The sequence below is a fragment of the Tupaia chinensis genome, unplaced genomic scaffold (assembly GCF_000334495.1).
Source record: "Tupaia chinensis unplaced genomic scaffold, TupChi_1.0 Scaffold147500_1, whole genome shotgun sequence".
NCBI lineage: Eukaryota > Metazoa > Chordata > Mammalia > Scandentia > Tupaiidae > Tupaia > Tupaia belangeri.
The window spans coordinates 1,139,707-1,147,875 of record NW_006207351.1 but is presented as its reverse complement, the minus strand read 5'-3'; positions in this window follow the sequence as shown (position 1 = coordinate 1,147,875).

The window sequence follows — 8,169 nt, the reverse complement described above, 5'->3', positions numbered from 1 at the left end:
GCGGGCCGCTGCCCACGCGCGCCGGGATCCCGCAGGCCGCTGCCGGCCCCGGGCCCCGGCCACCTTCCCGCGCCCCAGCCCTCGCCGTGGACTCGCGGCGTCCACAAGGGGCTTCCCTGAAGTTCGGTTCCCAGGTGGGACCGCAGATCGCCCCAAAGTGCAGTCGGCCAAGCGTGCCCTGCCTGGCCCAGTCTACCCGCACCTGCACCTCCAGCCCCAGACGCTGCGTCTTCTCCCGGAAGGGGCTTGCCAGGGTGCTGTACTGTTAGAGAAGTACGGTATTCGGTGTCCTGTCCGCACCCCCCTTCTGCTCGCACCCTCAGAAAGGAAAGCAAAGCGTGCGGTCGATCCTGCACCGCCACCGGCATGTGGGAGGCCCCAGAAGGTTTGCGTAGCCCACCTCAAAGCAGTGGGCCCGTCTCTGCAGCACCTTTCTGAAGACAGTGTTTCACGTCTGCAGAGGTCGATCTCGCGAGGAGAGTGAGGCTCAGAATGCCTGCGCAGACACTCAGAGCCCCGGTGCTGGGCGCCCTGGCACACGGTAACACGTTACCAGAGACGAAATGGGCTCAGAGGGCCTGGGCCTCCGTCACAGCTGGAAAGGAGAGAGAAGGGCTGTGAGGCAGAGCCAGGCTGTCACCCCACCACTGACAGCCTGTCACCCTGGCCCTCCTACACTGGGAGTTAGGGAGCAGGTCTCCCCAGGGGTACTGCCCTGTGGGCCTTCCCAGCCTGCTGAAGCAGGCTCTGTGGAGTGCTGGGGTCTGGGCACCCCCTCTGAGCCCCAGCTCCTGGCCTTCTGCTGTCAGGGTCCAAATCACGGCTTGGCCGGACGGCTTGGAGTCGGGTGTGAGGATGAAGTCGGGCCCACAGAGGGGCCATGGCCGCCTTGGCCAGGGTGGGCCTCCCACCTGCCTGCCTGCCCTGGTCCTTCCTCCTCACACGCACCCAGCCCAGCATCTCCCCGCCTGGGTGAAAACACCAGCAGGTTAAAGGCTCAGAGACAAAGCTACACCCGGGGCAGCTTCCGCACACAGGGAGGAGGCCCCGCTGGCCAGAAACCGAAGGACGGCCAAGAGGGCCCTGTCCGGACCCAAGGCAGGTCATATCTCCACCCAAACCCCCGGGGCTCCCACCTTACTCAGAACAAGCCAAGCCCGAGTTCTCAGCCCAGCCCTGAGGTCCTGCAGGGCCTGGCCCCATCCAGCCCTGGCCCCCCTCTAGGCCCCACCCCGCTCACAGTACGCCAGCTACTCTGGCCTCGCCGTTTCTCAGACATGCCAGGCTCCACCTCAGGGCCTTTGAACATGCTGTCCCTTCCCCTGAGTAAGCTCTCCCACCTGCATGCACACTTCCTGTGTCCCCTCGGGTTCTCCTGTGAGGCCTGCTCGGACGACCCAGCCAGGCTAGCAGCCCTGACAGCCCCCGTTCCCAATCCTGCCCGAGCTTGGTGCTGTCTCACGTGGGGACTTCCATGGCTTGGAGGGAGATGCCATTGAAGCGTGGGCTAGTGCGGTGCGGACTGTGAAACCCATGCCTCGCCTTCCCTGGTACACGCGGCCCGTGAGCTTCCCGAAGGCCCCTGGCATGTCACGTGTCGTCTTCTGTACACTTCGTCTCCTTCAGCAGCAGACCAGTGGCTGCGACCCTCGGGACGTAGCAGGTGCCCAATTCTGGACTTAACGAATTTCTCAAAGACTGGCAGCAATCAGGGTCGGCTTGAAAGAAGTTAAACGGCAGCAGGAACCTACCTCAAACAGGAAAGGAGCTGGACCCTGGAGAGATTACTTATAGAATTTTCCGGAAGGACCGCCTCTGCGCTGGAACACCTATGGGGGGGTCCATTCCCTCCAACGCCCCACCCCCATTACCCTGTTTCTCCTTCAGGTTTGTACTCCAGGCTAGTTTCCGTGGAAGAACAGCTGCGTCCTAGCCCGAGTACCACCCCAGGCACGGCTCGGAGTTTCTCACCGCCATCCTGCACGGCAGGGCCGGCATATGGGGGCTCTGGGAGCTCATGTGGAGCCAGCAGGTGTGGGAGGGCTTCCTTGTGGCCCTCTGATCAGTACAGCCTGCAGAAAAAGGTATCTCTCTGTAACTTCCAGGGAGTCCCCTCGGTGGGAGAGAGAGAACGCCCCTAAGAGGGTCCTCACACCGCCAGCCCTCGGCCAGCCTGGATCACGAAGCACGTGTGTGCCCACACCCATGGAGGCAGACGCGACCTGTGGGTCACCTCGATGGAGCGAAGCATCGCGTCGTTCCCACGCGGCCTGGCCCCACGGCTTTCTCTATTGAGCAGGGCCTTTCTCTGTGACATAAGCCACACCCAAGGCTGCCAGATGTTTGGAAAACAAATCCCACTCCGCAGAAGAGAAAGCACAGGAAATCTCATCAAAGCGTGGGCACCGCAAAAACGGGGGAACGCAGGGACAGAAGGGTGTTGGAACGTGACCACCTTTAGGAGGACAGGGCCCTCAGATTTCAGATGCTGCACCTGTCAGAATCAGTGACCAGCGGCCTGTGGGCACAGGCGAGGCCAGCAGTGCCCTGGGGCTGGCACCTTGGCCCAGTGGTTAGGGAGCCGGATCCCACATGGCCAGCCACGGTTCAGATCCCAACTGGAGGCTTGAAAAATGTCAGCAGCACATGTGCCAAATCCCAACAGGGTGGAGACGTGGGGGCCTTGGCTTGTGTCTGCCAGGAGGCTGAGAACACAGAGACCCAGCTCTGCCCGGCTCCGGCTGATGGCAGAGGCCTGAGCAGTCTGCCACCCTGCGTGGGCCTCTGTTAACCCCTCTGCACCCAGAACTTGGCCGCAGCGGTTTCCCAGGGCTCCTGGACCCACAGGTCTGAGGCAGACGAGGCCCCACCATGGAAGGGAAGGACTGAACTGGGCTCTCCAGCTCCCTGGCCGCGGCGAGAAGCAGGGGCAGGCAGTGCATCCCAGGCCACTGGCACCAACCTGGAACTTGCAGGTGCCTGGGAGGCATCTACGGCCCGAGGGACACAGGACTCCCTTATCAAGAGCTCCTTGTATACTAAGGCACAGGGCCGTGAGCCCCCTGGTGAGCCGCCATACCGCACTGCTCCGAGTTCTTTCCACATTCCGCGTTTCCGAAACTGCACCGCTTCCTGGCTAGGGGCACCGCTGTGACCGCCATGGGGATGATGAACCCATAGGTCAAGAACAAACACTGAGGGACCAGCAGTTGGAGTGATGGCTATGTCGCTGGACTCCCATGTAGTCGACCACGGTTTGAGTCCCGGACCCGGTGGGTTAAACTCACGCCAGGCGCGTGTGCGTGCGTGCCTGAGATCCCGAGAGGAGAATGGAGGAGAAGGGATTGCGGCGTGGCCATCCCCCCTGGGGGGTGATTTCTCGCTTTCTGTCTCTCTGTCTGTCTGTCTGGTGAGCGCACGCGCCCTATAACAAAACCTCTCCAAAAGAGAAAAAAGAACAAGCACTGAGAGGGAGGAGGATCCAGACCCAGGACCCTGGTGCTGGGACCTAGCGGGCAGGGCGCGCAGGCCCAACCCAGGCAGCAAGCAGACACCCCGGGCGGAGGCCTTGGTCCCTCTGCAAAGGCGTAGACTCCCTCTTAGAAGTGAAGACAGCTGGAAAGCACCTCCCAGCCCCAGCCTGCTTCCCTGTAGACCGGGCTGGCGGGCACTGATGGGTGACAGGGAGTTAATGAGTCACTCCGGCCTGGGTAAAGTCCTTGAAGTTTAACACATGTTTTTCAGGCCAACCTTGGGCCTGAAGTTCCCATCCCCTTTCCTGGGGGTGCCTGTCCCGTAAGCCCTGCAGGCTGGGATCATTGGCTGTCGTTTGGCATCCAGCAGCCTGAGGAGCAGAAGTGGGCCAGGTGTGGCCCCGCCTGGCACCTGCAGGGCAGGCTTCTCCCTCACGGAGGGTGGAGGGCGCCCAGAGGACAATGAGACAGCCCAGCCCAGAGACTAGCCACTAGCCAGAATCCGGGAGGGACCAGCAGTTAGCGTAATGGCTATGTCGCTGAACTCCCATGTAGCAGACCGTGGTTCAAGTCCTGGACCCGGTGGCTTAAACTCACGCTGAGCACGTGTGCGTGCGTGCCCAAGATCCCAAGAGGAGAATGGAGGAAAAGGGATTGTGGCGTGGCCATCCCCTCTGGGGGGAATTTCTCTCTATCTCTCTGTCTCTCTCTGTCTTTCTGGTGAGCACATGCGCCCTATAGCAAAAATCTCTCTAAACACACACACACACAATAAGGAAAACGTCAACCCACGCAGTGGGAACTCGATGTGCAAATGGCCAGCCCTTAGCCTCATCGCCGTCCGCCCGTCCCAGTAACGAGTCAAAACAAGAGGCCCCTCATCCAGAAGAGGAGGCGTTTCTAAGTCAGACTGCGGGAGGGTGCTGTCAGTGCGTTGTAGAGAGGAACTCGGCACAGTCGCACCCCCTTTCCTGCAGGGGTGGGTCCCGAGACCCCAGGGGTGCCTGAAACCACAGATGGAGATGAACCTTCCTGCATGTGCCCACGTGGCACAGTCGGACCTAGGAACCGGACAGGAGAGCAACAGAACCCAAACCGATCGCCCCACGCTGCCCCGCTCCACGCGAGAGCCCTGCGGGCGCAGTCTGTCAGCACGCTTCCTCCTGTCTCACCGCCAGTTCTTCTCTGCTTTCAGACGGCTGGACGTGGACCACTGACGCGGGGAACAAAACCACAGATGGGGGCGACTGACTCACATACTGGACGTTCGCTTCTGCATAGGATCTGCAGCCAGACTTTGTAATTACTCTTATTTTATTTATTTATTAGCTTGACCAGAGAGAGAGATAGAAAGGGAAAGTGAGAAAGCAAGCCACAAGGTCCGGGACTCAAATCATAGTCGGCCACGTGGGAGTTCAGCACCTTAACCACCCCGCCACCTGCTGGCCCACACTGTTCCATTTTTGAACAAAGTGGTTCTTCCCAATATTATTTACCATTGAAAAATTGGACACCAATTAATGCCAACCAGAGACCAGCCCTGAGGTCTCACCTCCCGGGCACTGGGCGTCCACTGGCTGTCTAACATCTCTTCTTCCATCCCCTCCTCCTCCTCCTCCTCCTCCTCCCCCTCCTCTGCCCTCCTCCTCTTCCTCCTCTTCTGTTTTTGGAGAGATTTTTGCTATAGGGCGCATGTGCTCACCAGACAGACAGAAAGTGAGAAATCACCCTCCTCACCCCCAGGGGGGATGGCCATGCTGCAATCCCTTCTCATCCATTCTCCTCCTGGGATCTTGGGCACGCACACACATGCGCCTGGCATGAGAATTAAGCCACTGAGTCTGGGACTTGAGCCATGGTCAGCCATGTGGGAGTGTAGTGCTGCAGTCATTGCACCGTCTGCTGGCTCCCTGACTCATTTAGAAATATTCTGGATGGAAGTGAAAGTGGGGACTAGCAGAGGGTGTCATGGCTACATCGCTGGACTCCCACATAGTCAACTGCAGTTCAAGTCCTGGACTCGGCAGCTTCAAACTCACGCCAGGTGCGTGTGCATGCATGCCCAAAGTCCCGAGAGGAGAACGGAGGAGGAGGGATTGCGGCGTGGCCACCCCCGGGGAGTGTGTCTCGTTTTCTGCTTCCCTGTCTGTCCCTCTGGTCGGTGCACTTGCCCTATAGAAAAAAAATTCTCAAAAAAAGTAAAAATGAAGAAAGCAGGATGTGAAACTATATATAGGACTTATTCTGTGTATCATTATGTAAAGAAAGATATGTTGGTGGGGCACACAGGAATACGTTCACCCTGAGTAGAGAGACTACGAGTTACCTTTCTCCCTATCGTTATTTACCCGTGAGATTCCCTACGATGGCAACCTATTACCTCTTTTTAAAGAAGTCAGGCACTTGTTTATTTACTGTCACTATTATTTTAATTTGCTATAGGGCATGTGCACACATCAGAGAGAGAGGAAAAGTGACAAAGCAAGCTGCCAGGTCCGGGACTCAAACCAGGATTGATCAGCAAGCTGCCAGGTCCGGGACTCAAACCAGCATTGATGAGGTGGGAGTCCAGCACCCTAACCACCATGCCACCTGCTAGCCCCTGCAACGTATTACTGTATAGCCAAAAAACAAAGAGGCTTTGTTGTGGGGCCAGCAGGTGGTGCGGTGATGAAGGAACGAGATTCCCACATGGCAGGCCACAGAGCCAGGCTCAGCCTGGGCCGCCTGGGATCACGGTAGCTGTGTGCTCGAAATCCCAGAGGGAGTGGAGGAGAAGGGGTTGTGGCATGATTTCTCACCTTCCCTCTCTCTGTCTCCAGAGACTGAATGTGCCCTACAGCAAAAACCTAAAAAAAATTTTTTAATTGTGCAATTTAGTATGCTATTTTGTAATAGTTTTTATAAATATAAAAGCGCCCAAAATATCAAAAAATACAAAGATAAAAAGAAAAAAATCATGCATAATCACATCCTTGATAGAAAGGAGAATTCATTATGCAAACTGTTCTGGGACCCTTTTATAAAAACTCGTGATTGGAGACACGCTACTACAATGTACCACCCTAACCCTCTCTCACCACAGCTCAGATGTGTTAAGTGTATTCTTGTGCAATCTCCAGAACTTTCTGATTGCAAAACCGAAACTCTGTCCCCATTAAACAGCCACTGCCCTTCTCCAAGCCCTCCTCCCGTCGCTGTCGCCCTGAACCTGGACTGCTCTGCTTTAAGTCAAGGTCCCCGAGGCTCTCCCCTGTGGCCTGTGGAATTCCTGTCCTCTCTAAGGCAGCATCGCACCCTCGTCCATGACAGAGTTCAGCTGATCCGCTCTTCTTGGTGAGCACTGGGGCTGCCTCCACAGTCTGTTTGTTTCCGACGTTTGGCATAGGGTGTGTGTGCTCACTGGAGGCAGACGGAGAGAGTGATGGGAAGTGAGAAATCACTCCCCAGGAGAGATGGCCACGCCACAGTCTCTTCTCCTCTTGGGATTTCGGGCATGCATGCACACTTGTCCAGCGTGACCCTCAAGCTGTCAGGTCCAGGACTTGAACCCTGGTCCGCCACGTGGGAGTCCAGCACCTTAATCACCATGCCACCTGCTAGCCCCTCTGGAGCCCTTTTCAAATAGATTATATACTTGTGACATGAAGGGACTTCAAAAACTGTGGGAAAAAAATGGAATTGAAGTATAAGTTTATTTTGGTGCAAAACCTTTTTAAAATGCACGCACAGTTTCTCGGTCACACGTATTTTCCATGAACTTTGTGAAGACTCCGTTATCCTGTTACTGTGTCTATATTCTTTCTGTGACGATGGTGGTAGATTAATAGCAGTCATCAAGAAGGTAGGTCACAGAGGAGGGATAACTTAAAATGCACTTAGTGGGAGGCCGAGGGCAGTGCTGCAGGAAAGCGAGACACTCCGTGGGTCTGACCCACACGGGCGGTTCTGGGACCGTGTCCAGAGGCTCCTCGACTACAGGCTTGTGATCTGGAGCTGGCTGACACCGGGAGTGGGCTGCAGCCTTAAGACCTGTCAAAGGTGTGTGTGTGTGTCTGTCTCTCTCTCATCAGAGAAATAAACATTTTTTAAAAATTAATTTAGCAAATCTTTTTTTTCTTTTTTGCACAGGGCACGTGTGCTTTCTGAAGAGAAAGAGGATGGAGGTGAGGGGTCACCCCAGGGGGGATGGCCACGCCATCGTCCCTCCTCCATTCTCCTCTTAGGATTTGGGCACACATGCACACATGTGCCCAGTGTGTTTTTCAGTCCACCAGGTAAGGGATTTGAACTGCACAGTTGGGCCACGCCACGGGCTGGCCACGCCAATCCACTCTGGAAGAGCGCTTACGTTGGCAGCTTCTCTGCCACGCGCGAGGCCGTTCTAGCCCCGGAGAATATGCGTCTTGGCGCCTGCAGCCTTTTATTCCTAAAAGAGAACCTTTTTAAAAATAATTATTTATTCAATTTTACATATTCGTTCATTTATTTTAATTTGACCAGAGAGAGAGAGAGAGATGGAAAGTGAGAAAGCAAGCCACCAAGTCTGGGACTCAAACCGTGGTCGGCCATATGGGAGTGTCCAGCGCCTTAGCCACCACGCCACCTGCTGGTCCCCTAAAAGAGAACATCGAAAAGCCATCTGTGAGTCAGAAGATGTTTTCAGGTTTGGTGTTTGTGGCCAGGGCACCCTTTG